At 41.0% G+C, this 25,098-nt stretch overlaps 1 long non-coding RNA gene across 3 annotated transcripts; it reads left to right on the top strand.

Moving 5' to 3' along the window:
- Nucleotides 1-14,550: 14,550 nt before the first annotated feature.
- LOC125551312 (uncharacterized) lies at nt 14,551-17,754 on the top strand. Of its 3 annotated transcripts, none has more exons than XR_007302415.2 (4): nt 14,551-15,085; nt 15,216-15,264; nt 15,402-15,565; nt 15,686-17,754. It is a non-coding gene; the product is annotated as an uncharacterized LOC125551312 (long non-coding RNA). The 3 variants fall into 3 exon arrangements; XR_015600719.1 differs by having other exon boundaries at nt 15,402-16,527; nt 16,623-17,754; XR_007302414.2 differs by having other exon boundaries at nt 15,402-17,754.
- The last annotated feature ends 7,344 nt before the right edge of the window (nt 17,755-25,098 follow it).

The following is a 25,098-nucleotide window of genomic DNA, read 5'->3' as shown; positions in this document are numbered from 1 at the left end:
GGGTTTCTTGCCAAACCACAGTTCATATGGTGTCGTCTCAATGGATTTCGATGGTGCCCTATTTAACGTGAATGCAGCCATATCTAAAGCATAACCCCAAAACGATAGCGGTAAATCAGTAAGAGACATCATAGATCGCACCATATCTAATAAAGTGCAGTTACGACGTTCGGACACACCATTATGCTATGGTGTACTAGGTGTTGTGAGTTGCGAAACTATTCTGCATTGTTTCAAATGAAGACCAAACTAATAACTCAAATATTCACCTCCACGATCAGATCGTAGAAACATAATTTTCTTGTTACGATGATTTTCCACTTCACTCTGAAATTCTTTGAACTTTTCAAATCTTTCAGACTTATGTGTCATCAAGTAGATATACCCATATCTGCTCAAATCATCTGTGAAGGTGAGAAAATAACGATACCCACCACGAGCATCAACACTCATCGGACGACATAAATCAGTATGTATTATTTCCAATAAGTCTATTGCTCGCTCCATTGTTCCGGAGAACGGAGTCTTAGTCATCTTGCCCATGAGGTATGGTTCGCAAGCATCAAGTGATTGATAATCAAGTGATTCCAAAAGCCCATCAGCATGGAGTTTCTTCATGCGCTTTACACTAATATGACCTAAATGGCAGTGCCACAAATAAGTTGGATTATCATTATTAAAATTATATCTTTTGGCTTCAATACTATGAATATGTGTATCACTACTATCGTGATTCAATAAAAATAGACCACTCATTAAGGGTGCATGACCATAAAAGATATTACTCATATAAATAGAACAACCATTATTCTATGATTTAAATGAATAACCGTCTCGCATCAAACAAGATCTAGATATATTGTTCATGCTTAATGCTGGCACCAAATAACAATTATTCAGGTCTAAAACTAATCCCGATGGTAGATGTAAAGGTAGTGTGCCGACCGCGATCACATCGACTTTGGAACCATTTCCCACGTGCATCGTCACCTCGTCCTTAGCCAATCTTCGCTTAATCCGTAGCCCCTGTTTCGAGTTGCAAATATGAGCAACAAAACTAGTATCAAATACCCAAGCGCTACTGTGAGCATTAGTAAGCTACACATCAATAATATGTATGTCAAATATACCTTTAACTTTGCCATCCTTATTATCCGCAAAATACTTGGGGTAGTTCCGCTTCCATTGACCAGTCCCTTTGCAGTAGAAGCACTCAGTCTCAGGCTTAGGTCCAGACTTGGGCTTCTTCACTTGAGCAGCAACTTGCTTGCCGTTCTTCTTGAAGTTCCCCTTCTTCCCTTTTCCCTTCTTCTTGAAACTAGTGGTCTTGTTGACCATCAACACTTGATGCTCCTTCTTGATTTCTACCTCCGCAGCCTTTAGCATTGCGAAGAGCTCGGGAATTGTCTTATCCATCCCTTGCATATTATAGTTCATCACAAAGCTTTTGTAGCTTGGTGGTAGTGATTGAAGAACTCTGTCAATGACACTATCATCAGGAAGCTTAACTCCCAGTTGAGTAAAGTGGTTGTGGTACCAAGACATTCCAAGTATATGTTCACTGACAGAACTATTCGCCTCCATCTTGCAGCTATAGAACTTATTGGAGACTTCATATCTCTCAATTCGGGCATTTCCTTGAAATATTAACTTCAACTCCTGGAACATCTCATATGCTCCATGACGTTCAAAACGTCGTTGAAGTCCCAATTCTAAGCCGTAAAGCATGGCAGACTGAACTATCGAGTAGTCATCAACTTTGCTTTGCCAGACGTTCATAACATCTAGTGTTGCTCCTGCAGCGGGCTTTGCACCTAGTGGTGCTTCCATGACGTAATTATTTTGTGCAGCAATGAGGATAATCCTCAAGTTATGGACCCGGTCCGTTTAGTTGCTACCATCATCTTTCAACTTAGCTTTCTGTAGGAATGCATTAAAATTCAAAGGAATAGTAGCACGGGCCATTTATCTACGATAACATAGACATGCAAAATACTATCAAGTACTAAGTTCATGATAAATTAAATTTCAATTAATCATATTACTTAAGAACTCCCACTTAGATAGACATCTCTGTAGTCATCTAAATGATCACGTGATCCATATCAACTAAACCATGTCCGATCATCACGTGAGATGGAGAAGTTTTCAATGGTGAACATAACTATGTTGATCATATCTACTATATGATTCACGCTCGACCTTTCGGTGTCAGTGTTCCGAGGCCATATCTGCATATGCTAGGCTTGTCAAGTTTAACCCGAGTATTCTATGTGTGGAAAACTGGCTTGCACCCATTGTATGTGAACGTAGAGCTTATCACACCCAATCATCATGTGGTGTCTTGGCACGAGAACTGTAGCAACGGTGCATACTCAGGGAGAACACTTATACCTTGTAATTGAGTGAGAGATCATCTTATAATGCTACCACCGTAGTAAGCAAAATTAGATGCATAAAGGATAAACATCACATGCAATCAAAATAAGTGATATGATATAGCCATCATCATCTTGTGCCTTTGATCTCCATCTCCAAAGCACCGTCATGATCACTATCGTCACTGGCTTGACACCTTGATCTCCATCGTAGCATCATTGTCGTCTCGCAACTATTGCTTCTACGACTATCGCTACCGCTTTATGATAAACTAAAGCAATTACATGGCGATTGCATTTCATACAATAAAGCGACAACCATATAGTTCCTGCCAGTTGTCGATAACTGTTACAAAACATGATCATCTCATACACCAATTTATATCATCACGTCTTGACCATATCACATCACAACATGCCCTGCAAAAACAAGTTAGACGCCCTCTACTTTGTTGTTGCATGTTTTACGTGGCTGCTACGGACTTCTAGCAAGAACCATTCTTACCTACGCATCAAAACCACAACGATTTTTCATCAAGTGCGCTGTTTTAACCTTCAACAAGGACCGTGCGTAGTCAAACTCGATTCAAGTAAATCTAGAGAAACAGACACCCACTAGCCACCTGTGTGCGAAGCACGTCGGTAGAACCAGTCTCATGAACACGGTCATGTAATATCGGTCTGGGCTGCTTCATCCAACAATACCACCGAATCAATGTAAGACATTGCTGGTAAGCATTATGACTATTATCACCCACAACTCTTTGTGTTCAACTCATGCATATAACATCTACGCATAGACCTGGCTTTGATACCACTTTTGGGGAACGCAGTATTTCAAAAAATTTACCTAAGATCACACAAGATCTATCTAGGAGATGCATAGCAACGAGAGGGGAGACTGTGTCTACGTACCCTCGTTGACCGAAAGCGGAAGTGTTTAGTAACGCGGTTGATGTAGTCGAACGTCTTAGTGATCCAACCGATCCAAGTACCGAACGCACGGCACCTCCACGATCAGCACATGTTCAGCTCGATGACGTCCCTCGAACTCTTGATCCAGTTGAGGCCGAGGGAGATTTCCGTCAGCACGACAGCATGGTGATGGTGATGATGATGTTACCGGTGCAGGGTTTCACCTAAGCACTACAACGAGATGACTGAGGTGTGTAACTGTGGAGGGGGGCACCGCATGATGTCTACTACACAACCTTCTTCTTGTAGACGTTGTTGGGCCTCCAAGTGCAGAGGTTTGTAGGACAGTAGCAAATTTCCCTCAAGTGGATGACCTAAGGTTTATCAATCCGTAGGAGGCGTAGGATGAAGATGGTCTCTCTCAAGCAACCCTGCAACCAAATAACAAAGAGTCTCTTGTGTCTCCAACACACCCAATACAATGGTAAATTGCATAGGTGCACTAGTTCGGCGAAGAGATGGTGATACAAGTGCAATATGGACGGTAGATAAAGGTATTTGTAATCTGAAATTATAAAAATAGTAAGGAAACAAATGATAAAAGTGAGCGTAAACGATATTGCAATGCGTGGAAATAAGGCCTAGGGTTCATACTTCCGCTAGTGTAAGTTCCCTCAACAATACTAACATAATTGGATCACATAACTATCCCTCAACATGCAACAAAGAGTCACTTCAAAGTCACTAATAGAGGAGAACGGACGAAGAGATTATGTTAGGGTACGAAACCACCTCAAAGTTATTCTTTCCAATCAATCCGTTGGGCTATTCCTATAAGTGTCATAAAAAACCCTACAGTTCATACTAGAATAACACCTTAAGACACAAATCTACCAAAACCCTAATGTCACCTAGATACTCCAATGTCACCTAGATACTCCAATGTCACCTCAAGTATCCGTGGGCATGATTATACGATATGCATCACACAATCTCAGATTCATCTATTCAACTAACACAAAGGACCTCAAAGAGTTCCCCAAAGTTTCTACCGGAGAATCATGACGAAAACGTGTGCCAACCCCTATGCATAGGTTCATGGGCGGAACCCGCAAGTTGATCACCAAAACATACATCAAGTGAATCACGTGGTATCCCATTGTCACCACAGATACGCATGGCAAGACATACATCAAGTGTTCTCAAATCTTTAAAGACTCAATCCGATAAGATTACTTCAAGGGGAAAACTCAATTCATTACAAGAGAGTAGAGCGGGGGAAGAAACATTATAGGATCCAAATATAATAGCAAAGCTCGCAATACATCAGGATCGTATCACCTCAAGAACACGAGAGAGAGAGAGAGATCAAACACATAGCTACTGGTACATACCCTGAGCCCCGAGGGAGAACTACTCCCTCCTCGTCATGGAGAGCACCGGGATGATGAAGATGGACATCGGAGAGGGATTGCCCCCTCCAGCAGGGTGCCGGAACGGGTCTAGATTGGCTTTCGGTGGCTACGGAGGCTTCTGGCGGCGGAACTCCCGATCTATTATGCTCCCAGATGTTTTTAGGGTATATGGAGATATATAGGCGGAAGAAGTACGTCAGGGGGGGCACGAGAGGCTCACGAGGGTGGAGGGCGCGCCCCCTGCCTCGTGACCTCCTAGCAGATCCCCCGACGTGCACTCCAAGTCTTCTGGCCTTCTTTCCTTCCAAAAATGAGCTCCGTGAAGTTTCAGGTCAATTGGACTCCGTTTGATTTTCCTTTTCTTTGAAACCATAAAACAGGGTAAAAACAGAAACTGGCACTGGGCCCTGGGTTAATAGGTTAGTCCCAAAAATGATATAAAAGTGTATAATAAAGCCCATAAACATTTAAAATAGTAAATAATATAGCATGGAGCAATAAAAAATTATAGATACATTGGAGACGTATCAGCATCCCCAAGCTTAATTCCTGCTCGTCCTCGAGTAGGTAAATGATAAAAACAGATTTTTTGATGCGGAGTGCTACTTGGCATAATTTCAATGTGATTCTTCTTAGTTGTGGTATGAATATTCAGATTCATAAGATTCAAGACAAAAGTTCACATTGACATAAAAATGATAATACTTCAATCATACTAACTATGCAATTATGTCTTCTCAAAATAACATGGCCAAAGAAAGTTCATCCCTACAAAATCATATAGTTTAGTCATGTTTCATTTTCATCACACAAGAATGCTCTCATCATGCACAAACCCGATGACAAGCCAAGAAATTGTTTCATACTTTAGTAATCTCAAACGTATAAAGTTTCACGCAATACATGAGCGCGAGCCATGGATATAGCATATGGGTGGAATAGAATATAATGAGGGGGTTATGTGGAGAAGACAAAAAGGAGAAAGTCTCACATCAACAAGGCTAATCAATGGGCTATGGAGATGCCCACCGATTGACGTTAATGCAAGGAGTAGGGATTGCCATGCAACGGATGCACTAGAGCTATGAATGTATGAAAGCTCAACGAAAGAAACTAAGTGGGTGTGCATCCAACTTGCTTGCTCACAAAGACCTAGGGAACTTGAGGAGGCCCATTGTTGGAATATACAAGCCAAGTTCTATAATGAAAGATTCCCACTAGTATATGAAAGTGACAACATAAGAGACTCTCTATCATGAAGATCTTGGTGCTACTTTGAAGCACAAGTGTGGCAAAGGATAGTAGCATTGTCCCTTCTCTATTTTTCTCTCATTTTTTTATTTGGACTTTTTTATGGCCTTTCTATTCTTTTTTTGGGCCTTCTATTTTTATGGCCTTTCTCTCTCTCTCTCTCTCTCTCTCTCTCTCGTTTTATTCCTCACTTGGGACAATGCTCTAATAATTATGATCATCACACTTCTATTTATCTACAACTCAATGATTACAAATCGATACTAGAACAAAGATGACTCTATATGAATGCCTCCGGCGGTGTACCGGGATATGCAATGAACCAAGAGTGACATGTATGAAAGAATTATGAACAGTGGCTTTGCCACAAATACTATGTCAACTACATGATCATGCTAAGCAATATGACAATGATGAATGTGTCATGATAAACGGAACGGTGGAAAGTTGCATGGCAATATATCTCGGAATGGCTATGGAAATGTCATAATAGGTAGGTATGGTGGCTGTTTTGAGGAATATATAAGGAGGTTTATGTGTGACAGAGCATATCATATCACGGGGTTTGGATGCACCGGCGAAGTTTGCGCCAACTCTCAATGTGAGAAAGGGCAATGCACGGTACTGAAGAGGCTAGCAAGGATGGAAGGGTGAGAGTGCGTATAATCCATGGACTCAACATTAGTCACAAAGAACTCACATACTTATTGCAAAAATCTACAAGTCATCAAAAACCTCGGCACTACGCGCATGCTCCTAGGGGGGTAGATTGGTAGGAAAAGACCATCGCTCGTCCCTGACCGCCACTCATAAGGAGGACAATCAAATAACACCTCATGTTTCAAATTTGTTACACAACGTTTACCATACATGCATGCTACGGGACTTGCAAAATTCAACACAAGTATTCCTCAAATTCACAACTACTCAACTAGCACGACTTTGATATTATTACCTCCATATCTCAAAACAACCATCAAGCATCAAACTTCTCTTAGTATTCAATACTCTATATGAAAGTTTTTACTAATCTTAAATACCTAGCATATTAGGATTTTAAGCAAATTACCATGCTATTTAAGACTCTCAAAATAATCTAAGTGAAGCATGAGAGTTCATCTATTTATTCAAAATAAAACTACCACCATGCTCTAAAAGATATAAGTGAAGCACTAGAGCATCAATGAGTAGTTGAATAATTATGCAACTATGTGAAGACTCACTAACATTTAATAATTTCAGATCCTGGTACTTTAATCAAAAAGCAAGCAAAGCAAAAGAAAATGACATCTAAGAATAGCAAACATCATGTGAAGAAGCAAAAACATAGGATCAACCGAAACTAACCGATAGTTGTTGAAGAAGAAAGGTGGGATGCCAACCAGGGCATCCCCAAGCTTAGATGCTTGAGACTTATTGAAATATTATCTTGGGATGCCTTGGGAATCCCTAAGCTTGAGATTTTGCATCTCCTTAATACCTCTCATATCATGGTCTCCCTAAATCTCAAAAGCTTCATCCACGCAAAACTCAACAAGGACTCGTGAGATAAGTTAGTATAAACCATTGCAAAAACCTTATCATACTCTAATGTAGCGAATCACTAAAATTATTATTCAACATTGCATACTAAATGCCTCTGCATATTTAATAGTCCTATCCTCAATGGAATCATTAAATAAGCAAACATATGCAAACAATGCAAACATAACAGCAATCTGCCTAAACAGGATAGTCTGTAAAGAATGCTGCAACATCCATACTTCCCTAGGTCCAAAAATTATGAAAGAAAATTCCCACTGTATTAAATTTATCATAGCTTAATATGCAAAAGGTTTCAACATTTTATCACATTCCTACTTTTCTAGGGAATTATTGCAACAGCGGTAAACTTTTTGTTTTCAAACAGCAACATGTGGACTTCTAAAATAGGCATAGTAAAGACTATCAATGCCACTTTTATTGAAATAAAAGATGCAAAACATTGTTCTAAATAACATCAAGCAAATCGTAACAAAATAAATTGATGCTCCAAGCAAAACACATATCATGTGGTGAATAAAAATATAGCTCCAAGTAAAGCTACCGATGAACGAAGACGAAAGAGGGGATGCCTTTCGGGGCATCCCCAAGCTTAGGCTCTTGGTTGTACTTGAATATTACCTTGTGGTGCCTTGGGAATCCCCAAGATTAGGCTCTTGCCACTCCTTATTCAATATTCCATCAAATCCTTACCCAAAACTTGAAAACTTCACAACACAAAACTTAACAGAAAACTTCGTAAGCTCCGTTAGTATAAGAAAATAAATCACCACTTCAAGGTACTGTAATGAACTCATTATTTATTTATATTGGTTTTAAAACTACTGTATTCCAACTTCTCTATGGTTTATAAACTGTTTTACTAGCCATAGATTCATCAAAGTAAGTAAACAACACATGAAAAACAGAATCTGTCAAAAACAGAACAGTCTATAGTAATGTGGATCAAACATATACTTATGGAACTCATAAAATTCTAAAATAAATTGCTGGACCTGAGTAATTTATCTATTAATCATCTGAAAAAAGAATTAACTAAATAGCACTCTCCAATAAAAAAATGGCAGCAATTGTCGTGAGCGCTAAAGTTTTCTGTTTTTGACAGCATGATCAACAAGACTTTCCCCAAGTCTTCCCAAAGGTTTTACTCGGCACAAACACTAATTAAAAGCATAAAACCACATCTAAATAGAGGCTATATGAATTATTTATTGCTAAACAGGAACAAAAAGTAAGGAACTAAAGTAAAATTTGGTTGTCTCCCAACAAGCGCTATCGTTTAACGCCCCTAGCTAGGCATGATGATTTCAATGATGCTCACATAAAAGATAAGAATTGTAACATAAAGAGAGCATCATGAAGAATATGACTAGCACATTTAAGTCTAACCCACTTCCTATGCATAGGGATTTTGTGAGCAAACAACTTATGGGAACAAGAATCAACTTGCATAGGAAGGTAAAACAAGCATAACTTCAAAATTTTAAGCACATAGAGAGGAAACTTGATATTATTGCAACTCCTACAAGCATATATTCCTCTCTCATAATAATTTTCAGTAGCATCATGAATGAATTCGACAATATAACCAGCACCTAAAGCATTCTTTTCATGGTCTACAAGCATAAAAAATTTATTACGCTCCACATAAGCAAAATTCTTCTCATTCGGGATAGTGGGAGTATCATAAGAGACTTGGATACTATAAATTGTTTCCACATTAAAAGAGTAATGTTCAGAAAAGGGGTAACCATAATCATGACAAGTTTTATAAATATAATCCTCACTACTTTTTATAGCATATGTATCATCACAATAATTATCATAAGTAGGAGGCATGTTATTATCATTATAAATTTGCATATCAAAACTTGGGAGACTAAAAATATCATCTTCATTAAGCGTAGCATCCCCAAGCTTGAGAAAAACATTAATTGCAGCAAATATATTCTCGAAAACATCATCCTCATTAAGCGTAGCATCCCGAAGCTTGGGCCTTTTCATATTATAAGCATAATCACTCTCATCATTAATAGTATGGATAGCACCAATAGTATAGCAATTATCATATTCTTCCAAGTAAATGCCAAAAAGATTTTCAAGATCATAAGGAGTATCATTATCTTCCACAATTATATTTTCATGAGGCACAATAATAATAGGAGCAGCATTATTTGGGAGAGATATCTTTTTACCTCTCCTCCTTTTTCCTTTCTTCTTCTTCACCACATCATGTGTGGGTTCAATCCTCTTTTTGGAGCTCCTTATTAATGAGATTGGTTGAATAGGAGGCTCCTACTCGTTACCTGATTCATCATAAGAAATAATAGGAGGATATTGGGAAGTCTCTTCCCTTTCATTAATATTCTCTTCATCTTCTATTTGCTTTCTTTTCTTTATGTAATTGGCAATATAAGGATTTTCAATGCAATTCACCGCACAATACATATAAATTTCCTCTAGGTTAAAATGAAGAACTCTATCAAGGGCAAAATTTGGAATATCCTTAGTTATACGTTTCATTTCTTCGTAGCCCATAAGCAAACTAAGTTCATTATAATATGCAAGGGAAATCAAGTCATCACAATTTTTGGACACGATTAGATCATGAAACAATTTGCATCGGATAATTAAATGACCATGTTCATTACAAAGCTCACAAGTATGGCCAAGAAAATTTAATTTTTTTCACAATCATCTAGCCTTCTTGCAGCAATTTAGTTTCTAAGTACTTATGCCTCATGCAATATCTATCCTCCCTATTTGGTGTGTACTTACAAACCCAATGCACTCCACAAAAATTGACATGTTTATAGGAGACATTTTCATCATAACTAGTACAATCATCATTAGTATCATGGATATTCAGAGAATTCGTACTAACAACATTGCAATCATGCTCATCATTCAAAGATTTAGTGCCAAACATTTTATAGATTTCTTCTTCTAGCACTTGAGCACAATTATCCTTTCCATCATACTCATGAAAGATATTAAAAAGGTGAAGCGTATGAGACAAACTCAATTCCATTTTTTATAGTTTTCTTTTATAGACTAAACTAGTGATAAAACAAGAAACTAAAAGACTCGATTGCAAGATCTAAAGATATACCTTCAAGCACTCACCTCCCCGGCAACGGCGCCAGACATGAGCTTGATGTTTACTACACAACCTTCTTATTATAGACGTTGTTGGGCCTCCAAGTGCAGAGGTTTGTAGGACAGTAGCAAATTTCCCTCAAGTGGATGACCTAAGGTTTATCAATCCGTAGGAAGCGTAGGATGAAGATGGTCTCTCTCAAGCAACCCTGCAACCAAATAACAAAGAGTCTCTTGTGTCCCCAACACACCCAATACAATGGTAAATTGTATAGGTGCACTAATTCGGCGAAGAGATGGTGATACAAGTGCAATATGGATGGTAGATAAAGGTATTTGTAATCTGAAATTATAAAAACAGCAAGGTAATGAATGATAAAAGTGAGTGTAAACGGTATTGCAATGTGTGGAAATAAGGCCTAGGGTTCATACTTTCGCTAGTGTAAGTTCCCTCAACAATACTAACATAATTGGATCACATAACTATCCCTCAACATGCAACAAAGAGTCACTCCAAAGTCACTAATAGAGGAGAACGAACAAAGAGATTATGGTAGGGTACGAAACCACCTCAAAGTTATTCTTTCCAACCAATCCGTTGGGCTATTCCTATAAGTGTCACAAACAGCCCTAGAGTTCGTACTAGAATAACACCTTAAGACATAAATCAACCAAAACCCTAATGTCATCTAGATACTCCAATATCACCTCAAGTATCCGTGGGCATGATTATACGATATGCATCACACAATCTCAGATTCATCTATTCAACCAACACAAAGGACCTCAAAGAGTGCCCCAAAGTTTCTACCGGAGAATCACGACGAAAACGTGTGCCAACCCCTATGCATAGGTTCATGGGCGGAACCCGCAAGTTGATCACCAAAACATACATCAAGTGGATCAAGTGGTATCCCATTGTCACCACAGATACGCACGGCAAGACATACATCAAGTGTTCTCAAATCTTTAAAGACTCAATCCGATAAGATTACTTCAAGGGAAAACTCAATTCATTACAAGAGAGTAGAGGGGGGAAGAAACATCATAGGATCCAAATATAATAGCAAAGCTCGCGATACATCAAGATCGTATCACCTCAAGAACACGAGAGAGAGAGAGAGAGATCAAACACATAGCTACTGGTACATACCCTCAGCCCGAGGGAGAACTACTCCCTCCTCGTCATGGAGAGCACCGGGATGATGAAGATGGACACCGGAGAGGGATTGCCCCCTCCGGCAGGGTGCCGGAACGGGTCTAGATTGGCTTTCGGTGGCTATGGAGTTTCTGGCGGCGGAACTCCCGATCTATTGTTCTCCCGGATGTTTTTAGGCTATATGGAGATATATAGGCGGAAAAAGTACGTCAGGGGGGCCACGAGGGGCTCACAAGGGTGGAGGGCGCGCCCCCTGCCTCATGACCTCCTCGCAGATCCCCCGACGTGCACTCCAAGTCTTCTGGGCTTCTTTCCATCCAAAAATGAGTTCCGTGAAGTTTCAGGACAATTGGACTCCGTTAGATTTTCCTTTTCTTCAAAACCCTAAAACAGGGTAAATACAGAAACTGACACTGGGCTCTGGATTAATAGGTTAGTCCCAAAAATGATATAAAAGTGTATAATAAAGCCCATAAACATTCAAAACAGTAAATAATATAGCATGGAGCAATTAAAAATTATAGATACGTTGGAGAGGTATCACCGCACACGGAAAAGATCAACTTGTGTATCTTTGGGGTGCCCATTCCCCACATATATAAAGGGGACGAGAGGAGGTCGGCCCTAGGAGGGGGCGCGCCATGGGGGGAGTCCTACATGGACTCCTAGTCCAAGTAGGATTCAGTCCCCCCCTTTCCTAGTCCAAGTAGGAGAAGAAGGGAAAGAGGAGAGAAGAGAAGGAAGGAGTGGGGCGCCGCCCTCCAATTCAGACTGGGCAAGGGGGTGCGCCACCTCTGGCCATCCCTCTCTCTTCTCCACTAAGGTCCATTAATCCCCCGGGGGGTTCCGGTAACCCCCGGTACTCCGGAAAATGCCTGAACCTATTCGAAACCATTCCGGTGACCAAACATAACCTTCCAATATATCAATCCTTATGTATCGACCATTTAGAGAGTCCTCGTCATGTTTGTGATCTCATCGGGGACTCCGAACAAACTTCGGTTCATCAAAACACGAAACTCATAATACAAATCGTCTTCGAATGTTAAGCGTGCGGACCGTACGAGTTCGAGAACTATGTAAACATGATCAAGACATATATCCGATCAATAACCAATAGCAGAACATGGATGCTCATATTAGCTCCTACATATTCTACGAAGATCTTTATCGGTCAAACCGCATAACAACATACATTGTTCCCTTTTTCATCGGTATGTTACTTGCCCGAGATTCGATCGTCGGTATCATCATACCTAGTTCAATGTCGTCACCGGCAAGTCTCTTTGCTCGGTCCATAATGCATTATCATGTGGCTAACTCATTAGACACATTGCTTGCAAGGCTCATAGTGATGTGCATTACCGAGAGGGCCCAGAGATACCTCTCCGATACACGGAGTGACAAATCCTAATCTTGATCTATGCCCACTCAACAAACACCATCGGAGATACCTGTAGAGAATCTTTATAATCACCCAGTTACGTTGCGACGTTTGATAGCACATAAGGTCTTCCTCCGGTATTCGGGAGTTGCATAATCTCATAGTCTGAGGAACATGTATAAGTCAAGAAGAAAGCAATAGAAGAAAAAACAAAACGGTCATTATGCTAACCTAACGGATGGGTCTTTTCCATCACATCATTCTCTAATGATGTGATCCCGTTCATCAAATGACAACACATGTCTATGGCTAAGAAAATCAACCATCTTTGATTAACGAGCTAGTCAAGTAGAGGCATACTAGGGATACTCTGTTTGTCTATGTATTCACACATGTACTAAGTTTCCGGTTAATACGATTCTAGCATGAATAATAAACATTTATGATGATATAAGTAAATATAAATAACAACTTTATTATTGCCTCTAGGGCATATTTCCTTCAAAGACCACATACATCTCATCAAAATATCGAACAAATACCCAATTCACATGATTACTTATAACAAGACTTCTCCCATGTTCTCAGGAATAAAAGTAACTACTCACAAAGCATGTTCATGTTAAAGATTAGAGGGGTATTGAATATCATTAAGGATCTGAACATATGATCTTCCACCAAATAAACCAACTAGCATCAACTACAAGGAGTAACCAACACTACTAGTAACCCACAGGTACCAATCTGAGATTTTGAGACAAAGATTGAATACGAGAGATAAAATAGGGTTTGAGAGGAGATGGTGATGGTGAACATGTTGATGAAGATTGACCCTCCCTCGATGAGAGGATCGTTGGTGATGACAACAACTTCGATTTCCCCCTCCCATAGGGAAGTTTCCCCGGCAGAATAGCTCCGCCGGAGCCCTAGATTGCTTCTGCGCAGGTTTCTCCTTGATATGGCGACGCTTCATCCCAAAAGCCTCCTTCTGATTTTTTCTAGGTAAAAACCCTTTATATAGCAGAAGATGGACACCGGCGGCTGGCCAGGGGGCCCATAAGCTCGGGAGGCGCGCCCTAGGGGGTAGCGCACGCCCCCAGGCTTGTGGCCACTTGGCGTGTCCCCTTATGTTGTTTCTTCGCGCAATATTTTTTATATATTGTAAAAAAATTAAGGACAGTAAAACTGAACCACTTCCCAGCCCTCTCACGCCCTCTGCGATTTTGGCCGTCAGATCTCGTGTTTCAACCGTTTTCAGCCGTCTGATTGCTGCTTCATCCCGTAATAATCGCTACGTGGGCTAGCTATCCTGAGGGTGTCTACTCCCGTGAAAAAATCGGTGCAATGTGGTTAATTGGGCCTCCCTCCCGCAGAAAGCCCATCTAGCACCATTATTTGCAGCGCCCGTACAGCTCCTGTCGATCACTCTAAAAAAAATGTTCCTGTCGATCTCTCATCTCCCGAGTCCTCGACCTAGGTTTCGATGAGCCGCCGCCATCACCGACACCGCCGTAGACCGCGTCCTGGTCTGGCTTCTTAGCCCTTGTTCGCCGCACGACCCGGCAGCGCGTCCTCGCTTCTCCCTCCTCCGGTCCTCCTTCCTCCACATCCAGCGGGGCCTCCTCCCTATTCGCCCACGGCCTCCTGTACCTCGTCGCCGTCCGCCGGCTGCTCGCCCACCGCATCCTCGCCCAGCACCTCGTGTAGCCATATCCCAGAGCTCGAAGACGCCACCCGGTGCCGGCGCACTTATAATAGCCACGACGGCTGGCCATGAGGAGGAGGAGGAAACCCTCGGCCACGGATTCGAGCGCTTCGATGCTGCCATAGCCGTGGCCTCCGAGCATAAATGTTGAAAGCCACATAAATATCCAACACCAAGCTCCTCATGTGGGACTGCGCTCAGATGGACCTTGCTGCCACCGTCTCTTTAGGGGAACAGGTACATGCTCATGATTTTTTTATCCCCTCCTCTCCCCAATCCCTCTCCCAAAACTCACTTCCATTAGTGATTCAGCGTTGATCTGCAGTCAATATATATCAAAGATGATTTTCTTCTAATAATTGTGCAGGTCTGTGAAGGAAAGGAAAAGAAAAGGAATAAGCTGCAGTAAAATTTTGGTGAAGAACTTTTTTGCCTTACCTTGTGAACATGCTGGTCCTCAGATTTTGATTATTGATGATTTGTAGTTCATACATGTTTTTATATTCGATCACTTCATTTGTTCACATACTACTTGATGTTGCATACTCTACAGTCAAATCACCACTTTGAGAAGAAGAGGCCGGTGCAGGCGCTCATGGACCAGTTCGGCCTGCAGGACCTGGCCAATACCGTGTCAAGTGTTGGTGCGTGTCCGCATGGACACCATCGACACACATAGGAACGGTTCGGTTCAGCAGCAGCAAGCACATCCAGCAGGTGCGACCTCCATGCTCGGGTGACAACAACGACCAGCATCGTAGAACAACAATCCGCTTCTACTCACCTTGCCTCTGCCCCCTTGCTACAGTTCCATGCTTTGATAATGCATTAATACAGCCATGCAGGGAAAACAAATAGGAAAATTGACGTTGCTCTCCACACGGAAGCCTACAATCATGAACTTTTCCAATTTTGCAAAGTTTGGAGATGATTGAAATCTGCATGCATAGAAGCATTTGAAGTAAATCAGGTTTGAATGGTAGGTACCATATGGTAGGAAATATGTTAGGTATGGTGGTCTTCCTGAGATGCATATTTCATCATAAGCTGCCCTGAAAGAAGTACTAATATGTAGTCTCAAGTAAGAGCTTACTCTTATGCAAGTAAAAGCTGGTCACAACATTCTAATTTGTGATGACCTGCAACAATATTCAAGAAAGAGAGAATCCACTCGAGTATTAACTGCACTGCTGCCTATTCAATCAAACCAATCGTTGTTACCTCTAAATGTTTACATTATATGACATTTTGTGTCTACACTGCAAATAAGGAAGAGTTCAGCATGATTGAGCATTTGAGCATATTAAAGAAGTCCAACCGTGGTGCTTAATTCATTCTATATTTTTTTGGGTAATCATGAATTTCATCTTATGATCTGCACTAATAACAAATGCACCAGCTCAGATTTTTTCCATCTACAGAACTACTCCCTCCGTTCCAAATTACTCGTCGCAGAAATGGATGTATCTAGAACTAAAATACATCTAGATACATCCATACCCACGACAAGTAATTCGGAACGGAGGGAGTATTAAAGTAAAGATAGCCTATTGTTGGGAAGAAATGCTAACATATTGGATTCTTATAGCATCATAGAGAGCAGGTGGGGCTCCCCAAGCCATGATAGCATGCAGCGTCAAGGGCCTGCAGTTTTTTCCTTCAGTTCTTGCAACAGCAAGGTCATTGTCTACAACTATCTTTAATTTGTACATCTATTGGAAGAAAAATCTGAACTTACATCCCCTGCTAAGCCTGATATGGTGTTCCTGCACAGTTTGTAGATCTTGGTCAGTTTCTGCATGTTTTGTTGATTTTTTTTCTTCAACATTATACATGACCACATGCAGAATATAGATACAACTCTCAAGGTAATTTCTCTTTGTTATGTACTGCAAATTATTTTGTGTGATAAAGTAACCATTTGGAAAAATCAGAAGTCCACACGCTTGTCATAAAAAGATAACTACGAACCTTACTTCATATGTTATCGACAATGAAAGCAGTGGTTGAAGCTCATCTAGAACTGTGAAGTTTATCCTTGAGAAAAACTTGTGTCATCTGCCCAGCTGTTGTGGCGCTACTCATCCTTGTTTAGTTAGGCAACTAACCAATAATGTGTTGCTACTTGCTATGCACAAGATATATCCACTTTTGAAAAATGTGATGTTGCATTCTTGTGATCTGGCGTCTTCCTTTGGACTTGCATGATGTTGTAGTACCCTTAATTCTCTTATCTGTATTGTAGACCATTGCGAAATATATTATTCATGTTGCACTATTGCTCATGTGTTTAGAGTTTAGACAGAATATATGTGAACATGTTTAGCTGATGTGCTAAAAATGTTTGTGTTGATAATAACTGCTTATTCATCATATAAAATAAAAACACCATATGCCACTTAAATCCTAACAGGGGAAGCTATACTCAGATGGAAACAATTCATGTGCCTCTTTACATAGATAGCCATTTCTATTAATTATATCAAATTGAGTGGTTTTAGTGGACAGTATTAGAACCAGATTAGCGGCATAGATCGATACAATTATTTACACATATCTCTTAGAGGTTTAATATTTTTTTTAATCGAGGTTACTTGTGTGAGTTATTTGTTGTTAAAAGACTAATGTGATGATACACTTGTATGTATAGGGATGTATTTCTTTTTTTGCGGGAAATATGTTTACTGATGTAAACTTGCACCACACCCATGTAATACAAATATATGTGTACATGTACACTATACTAAATAGCATACGACCTTGTGTCTCCTAAGAGAAGCATTGCTATTTGTTAAGTATGGTGCAGAAATTCATGTTTATTTTCTTTTTATTATTCAGTTGCTCAGTTTCGTAACAAATGTACATCAAAGCTTGATATCTAACCTAAGTTGAGTTTGTCTGTCTGATTTGCGTCTTGGTTATCATGTGAGACTTCTATTTTCTTCATTACGATCTGCAATACTGTTGAATTCAATCTATTTTAGATTTTGGATTTTCCTAGGTTGTCTGATGACTTATTATTCTAGGATGAATAAATTAAAACCTTCATATTTCATGCCTATTTATGAATACACAAGTGAATTTTAGTACCATTTTATTGAAAAAATAGACGGGCGCAGCAACGCGCGCCATCAATGATCTAGTTCTCCTAAAGATTCAAGACATTTGGAGTTGTGCAGAATAGGTATCTCAGATTTGCTCCTTTTCGGTCTAGAATTCCAGAATTTCAGCTCCTTCTCCCTCTTCATATAAATCTTATAAAATAAGAGAGAAAAGGCATACGAATTGTACCATAAAGTGAAATAAAATTCATAATGCAATAAATATCAACACAAAAACATGATGCAAAATCGATATATCATCACAAAACTTAGGGAATGAAGATAGTGACCTTAAACATGGTATGACGAATAATCTAAATACTAATGATAGACTTAGAACAAGCAATTCACGACAACCATAACTAAGTTCTAAGATAACATACCAATTCATGACCACTAGTGATAAAACTAGGTAACGTAGTTGATTTAAATAAACAACACTTAGAGCACGACATGACTTAATATATATAATACCCATGTAACATGCATGGCTGAAGAAATATATAAACATATGTAAGATATCACTATATAATATATCAGCATGCTAAACAAAATGAAAATAATTAAAACATGAAATATTCCAATTAAATAAAACAAGTAAAGCTTATAGCAATTCACCACAATTCTACGCATCTCCAAAATTGGTACAAATAGATATCATACAACAAGTTGTAGACATTCTTATGAACGGTGAATATAAACAAAAGCTAGACACGAATCAGTAATTCAAGCAACACATATTATATACTTATACAATTTAAACTAAGCCTAGATTAAACATGAAGATCGTACACATGGCAGTACTTCTAAAAAATTGGTACACAAGCATAAAAGAGAAATATATGGAGTACCACCAATTATCGCACCGAAGCAATGCGTTCAACTACTTTAACAATGTAAAACAAGGGTAAAATTAATCTAGTAGATATGTTACTTCCAACATTATGAAATAATTGGGAGCGACTCCTAGGCATCTCATGAGCATATGATAAATAACTTATTAACAAAGAGTTCACGGATCTACAACCACATTGGTTCATGCCCAAAATGACTATGCTAAAATCTATAATATGAACTTGATTAATAAAACAAATAATCAAACTCCACCATGGGTTTGCTATGCTCATAGTAAATGGTTCATCAATTGGATCATAGATCAACCGATGAACAAAAATGATGGAAATATGCCTATAAAATTTGGTTCATGCGACGGATAGCATCGACGTGCCCAAATGACAAAAATAGGAGGAACTATGACGATGTCTAGGAAATAGCATGAATGATGTTTAGAAGGTGTGCAATAGGAATTGGACAGAGGCTCACCTAGTTTGACAGAACGGTGCGATGACCTCGATGAACAGTGTAGACGGACATGTGGAATTGTTCACGTGTGGTCGACGAATCGTGTTCTTTCTTCCCTGAATGGATTCGTGGCATGTAGGAAAATCTTCTGGCGTAGTGTCACGGATGGAGATGCTTGGAGTCATTGGGGTCGAGCAACGACGTCGATGGTGCATCATTCTTTGGAGAGAGTTTCTAGAGCCATAGAGGAAGGGAGAGGGCAGAGTGCTATGTGATTTTGAAGAGGAGGTGGAGACGCATAGTATGGTGCCTACAGTTTTGGAAAGAAATGAGATTTGAGGGAAGTTAGCACTACAAAAAAGACACATCCATGACATTATGGCGTGAACAATATTTTTTCTATCATGGCAATGACACTTCTATGATGATAATTGTGACAAAATACGTATCATCAGGGTGGGATCCTACTTCTATGACAAAAAATCATGACAAAAAATGGTCTTTTCATCCTGGGCGGGCTGGGGATGCACCTACCTGACATTCATTGAGTCCCCAATTACGGTGGGTCGTCGGGGCCGAGCGATACAGTGTGGTTTGCGTGTTTCTCTCTCGTACGCGCGCGTGGTGCGAGCCGTGTTGCTATAACTGAACTTGAGTGAGAGGCATTCACTTATTGAACCCGAGTGATCGCACTGCAACGTACTGAAGCCGATTGATCAATCCCTTCGCTGCAAACCGAACATGACCGACTACATCACTCCTAACTAAACCCGATCGTTGCTACTACTTACTGAAGCCGATTGAACCGCCGTCCGCGATATAGCTAGTCGATTGGGTTGCCTCTGGAAGAACAGTGCTTGTTCCTGCCACGTGTGCAATACGTAGATTGAGTCAAGACATGGTGAGTCCATCTGGTTGGTTGGGTGTGGATGAATAGTTCCCAGTGGGGGTTGGATCAATAGGACCCTGGCCATGTATCGGCAGTTGCCGCTGGATAAACATGAACCAATGGTAGTACGCAGTTGCCACTGGACGAACAGGACCCTAAGGAGGCTGTCACACACCCTAGCCGGTTGGGGGTGGAGGAACAGGACCCCATGGAGGCTCGTTGAAAAGTAGTCGATACATGCTGGATGAACAATAGCCCCGTGGATGAACGGTGTCTCGTGGATGCTGGAGGAAGTCGACAGTGGATGAATAGTAGCAGGTGTCAGCTTCTCTCGGAGCAGCCAACCAACTAGTGGTTGAGGCGGCGGCTATTTATAGCTAGGGAGCAGCCCGACATGATAAGACATAAATGCTCCTAATGATATGATCGTTAGGTGGATAAGATATTTGGGACCTGACACGTAGCACAGCAACAGTTGGAAATTTGAGCTCTCAAATTCCTCAGGGCTATCATGCTCCTCACCGTATGCAATCCGCACTGGCGAATTACTAACTCCTCAGTCAGGACAAATTCTCAGAGACCAAAAGATCTTCGTCTCTATAACTGAAGAAATGACTGAACTGTATGATATTTCCAAAGGCTTCACTCAAAGGATTGGGTAGGTGTAGGCTTTGAGATGAGCATCACTTGGAAATTTTTCCTTAGTATTACCTCAACCCCCTTTAACAGTACGGTGTTTCCTATGACTCAAGAAAGGAAAACGAAACTACAAAAACAAAAGTCTTCAAGCTTCATAATCCTCGCATCAATATCAATGTCTTCAAGGTCACACCAATTTCCTGATTTTCAAAGTCTTTAGGAAAATCAAAGTCTTAAACTGAAGACATTCATTTTTAGGGGTCAACTTTCTACGAATATATCAAACTACTCAGAGACTTATAAGACCTATGTACACTCACAAACACATTAGTCCCTTAACATAAAAGTCTTCAATACACCAAAATCACTAAGGGGCACTAGATGCATTTATAGTCCCACATGTCAGCAAACCTCCAGGAGGAAGCACTTTGTTTTTTGCTTCTATATAACAAAAAATGAGGAACTTGCTTGCATAGGACCATGGACATGGTGGGTCCCTACTGTCATACTCTGCACTTACAGTCCTCTCTAGATTCCTCTCGTTTGTTGACCATGTTGACAACGCGAAAGGGTGGCACCACGGAGAGCACACCAAGGCACGTGATGGATGACGGCGAGGCCTCGGACTGGAACAAACGGGAGCCAGGGAAGATGCGGCAGTGAAGTCGTGGGCGAAGGGGAGTATGACGGTTGACTAGTTTAGGTGCGGGGTGGGGCTGACATCAACATTAACGATTTAGGAGACGGTGGGGAGGTGATGCATTGTACTGAGGTGTAGCCAGCTGTGGGAGTCGGGGGCAGGTGGCCCCACCAGTGCTGGTTTGGTTTTGGCAGATGGAGGAAGACGAGACTGAAGAAACATGACAGCCTGTAAAAGTAGCAGGAGTACTTAACAACCTTAACTGAAAGCAGTAGTAGTAGGAGTACATATACAGGTTCAACCGTACAAAGCATGGCTCGAACAGTGCTACTTTGCCTTAAGTTAACCAATGGTGAGGCCACCAAGCCCTAGGTGCCAGCCCGTGCATCCACAACTTTCTGAAAGCAGCTTCATCTCGCAATGTGGTCAAGAAATAGGATATCCACTTCAAAGCCATGGAAAAGCACAAACATAACCTTCTATCCTATTCTCCAAGATTGACGGGCGTACATTATTTGAGACCATCCATGAATAAGTATCTTTTCACCTCTAAGGAAATGGAGTAGGTCTACATAAACATCATGTTGTGACCAAGCACAAGTCTGACCTGACCATGGCCAGGCATCTGTATATGAGCAATAAAACTGGGGAGTTTCTGTTTTAAGAAGATCACATTGTAAAACTATGTACAGGCAAGAGTTTATGAACAACATATATAATAGAAAACAACTCGTCCCATCAGTTTCTTGACACATTTGGACCTGTTCAACATGCGCAATAGTGGCACACATATCCTAGGTGGCCTTCCACCACTGATACGCCCCACAAGGTCCTGAAGTGTCAGCGTGGAAGCACGATCACCTATGAGGCAGGGGTGCCCCTTTGTGGTTCGGCATGGGGATGGCTGCGTTGCACAAAGAGCAGAAGTAATAGGGGACAGTCCGACGATGGACAACACGCTTTTTACCCAGGTTCGGGCCGCTTTGCAGCGTAAAACCCTACTCTTGCTTTTGGTGGATTGATTTGGAGGTGGGCGAAGGCTCGACGCATTCTGGCCCGGTAACGGTGCCTCGAGGGGAGAGCAACATGAGCTTACAAGTGTATGGGGTCGAAGTGTTCGAACCCTTTGCTATGTTGCCTTGGGCCTCCTTTTATAGGTTAAGCGGTGACCGCAATGGCAAAACAGTCATTTGGGTTTGAGTAGATAGCTAACAGTGCTATCATACCTGTAACAGCCTGATTTTTGGCCATTTCTTTTTCTTTTGATTTTCTGAGGTTATTGCCTGGGTTTTCTTTTTCCGTGGTTTGGTGGTCTGGAAACTAAAGAAGATGAACTCTTCTTTGCTTCCAGAGTGGCTTGTCATACCCAAATCCTTCCCTACTTCCATTTTCATCCTAGCCCAAATCCCAATATTCTTTTTATTGAGGATATTCCTTTTCTATTAAAGGAATAACTAAATTTGCCCTAGGTTGTGAAGCAACCTATATTTCCATCACTCCTCAAATTCCCAAATAATTCTCATAAACAGTTTGGGTCATATATTTCTGAAATATGGCAAAATATTTCATTGGCCATGTTTCCCATCATCCTCAAATAAATCATTTCCTATTCTGTCCTAAATGGAAGATTGTGAAGCAAGTGCCATTTATATTTGCCCAATTGACTCCAAACTTCTTGAAAATCTTTTCCTATCCAAATAATTGCCTCATGACAAATTTCAACTTAATTTGCCTAGTAAATATTCCTGAGAAATTTTTCAAAGTTCCTGTCTGAGGGAATTGGTTGTGAAGGAAGTTGGTGCATGATAGTTTCATCATGTTACATGCTAGTCTCATCATGTTCATATGTTTATGCCATGCTCGTATTGTTCTAGCTGTATCATGTTTTACATGCCAAGTTGTTCTGATAGTATCATGTTCATCATTGCATAATAATCTGTAATTGCCATGCTATTATTTTCTTGATTGCTTTGGTTGCTGTGAGCTTGCAAGTACATTCAATGTACTGACCTGGCGTGTCATGCCAGATTGCCGGTCATGCCAGATTTGATTGCTTGTTTGCCGTGGATTCCTTGTTTGCGAGATAGGATAAGTGTTCCAGCCAGAGTCCTGTGGAGTGGAGTTCACCACCGCCGACATTTTTCCGCTGCCAGGAGTTATCCCGCTGCATCGTGTTGTTCTGCTGCTTGCATGGAGCAACCGTGGCAGGCGTAGTGTTGCCGTGCCGATGTAATCCCCCTGTACCCATATATATTGTAATAAAGAGCTGAGTTGTTCTATGCTAAGCAATGCCGTATTCCAGAAGACTTCTCCTCGATCTCTGGGCTGGAATACGGGGCGTTCCGGTTTCTCTAAAGAGTATATGAGCAGACCGAAGTACCAAAAGTTGCAATTTTTAAATTCTTTAGGTTGAAGTGGAGTTTAGGCACAAGTTGAACAAACACAATACATATCAAGCAAGCATGCAAAGAGTATATGAGCAGCGGAAAGTAAAGCATGCAACTTGCAAGAATGTAAATTAGATGGGATTGGTGTGTGCAAACGCAATTTGGAGACACAGATGTTTTTGTCGTGGTTCTGATAGGTGGTGCTATCGTATATCCACGTTGATGGAGACTTCAACCCACAAAGGGTAACGCCTGAGCGAGTCCACGGAGGGCTCCACCCATGAAGGGTCCACGAAGAAGCAACCTTGTCTATCCCACCATGGCCATCGCCCACGAAGGACTTGCCTCACTAGCGGTAGATCTTCACATAGTAGGCGATCTCCTTGCCCTTACAAACACCTTGGTTCAACTCCACAATCTTGTCAGAGGCTCCCAAGTGACACCTAGACAATCTAGGAAACACCACTCTCCAAGAAGTAACAAATGGTGTGTTGATGATGAACTCCTTGCTCTTGTGCTTCAAATGTTAGTCTCCCCGACACTCAACTCTCTCTCACAGGATTTGGATTTGGTGGAAAGAAGATTTGAGTGGAAAGCAAGTTGGGGAAGTCTAGAGATCAAGATTCATATGGTAGGAATGGAATATCTTGGTCTCAACACAAGTGTAGGTGGTTATCTCTCAGAAAAAGTAAGTTGGAAGTGTAGGTTCATTCTGATGGCTCTCTCTTCGAATGAAGAGGTGGTGGAGGGGTATATATAGCCTCCACACAAAATCTAACCGTTACACATAACTTCTCAAACTCGGTGGGACCGAATGGTTAAACTCGGTCGAACTGATTCAGCAAAGCTAGTGACCGTTAGGGTTTTCGGTGGGACCGACATGCAACTCGGTAGGACCGACATGGTTAGGGTTAGGGCATAATGTAATCTCGGAGAGACCGATTACACAAACTCGGTGGGACCGATTTTGGTAATAGGCTAACCAGAGAGTTGGTCAGGTAAACTCGGTGGGACCGATTCGATCATTTCGGTGAGACCGAAATGTTACAAAAGGGAAACAGAGAGTTTACATTGCAATCTCGGTGGGACCGATCGCAAGTTTTGGTGAGACCGAAAGTATTGCAATAGGCAACAGAGAGTTTACAATCCCATCTCGGTGAGACCGATTTGCCTAGGGTTTGTGGCAGTGGTTATGACATTTGAAACTCGGTGGCGCTGGATAGGAAGAATCGGTGGGGCCGAGTTTGACTTTTGGTTTAGGTCATATGTTGATGTGAGAAAGTAGTTGAGGG

Source organism: Triticum urartu, chromosome 4A (genome assembly GCF_056163025.1).
Source record: "Triticum urartu cultivar PI428250 chromosome 4A, HENAU_Tu73, whole genome shotgun sequence".
Classification (NCBI taxonomy): Eukaryota; Viridiplantae; Streptophyta; class Magnoliopsida; order Poales; family Poaceae; genus Triticum; species Triticum urartu.
This window is presented reverse-complemented; position numbering and strand designations above follow the sequence as displayed.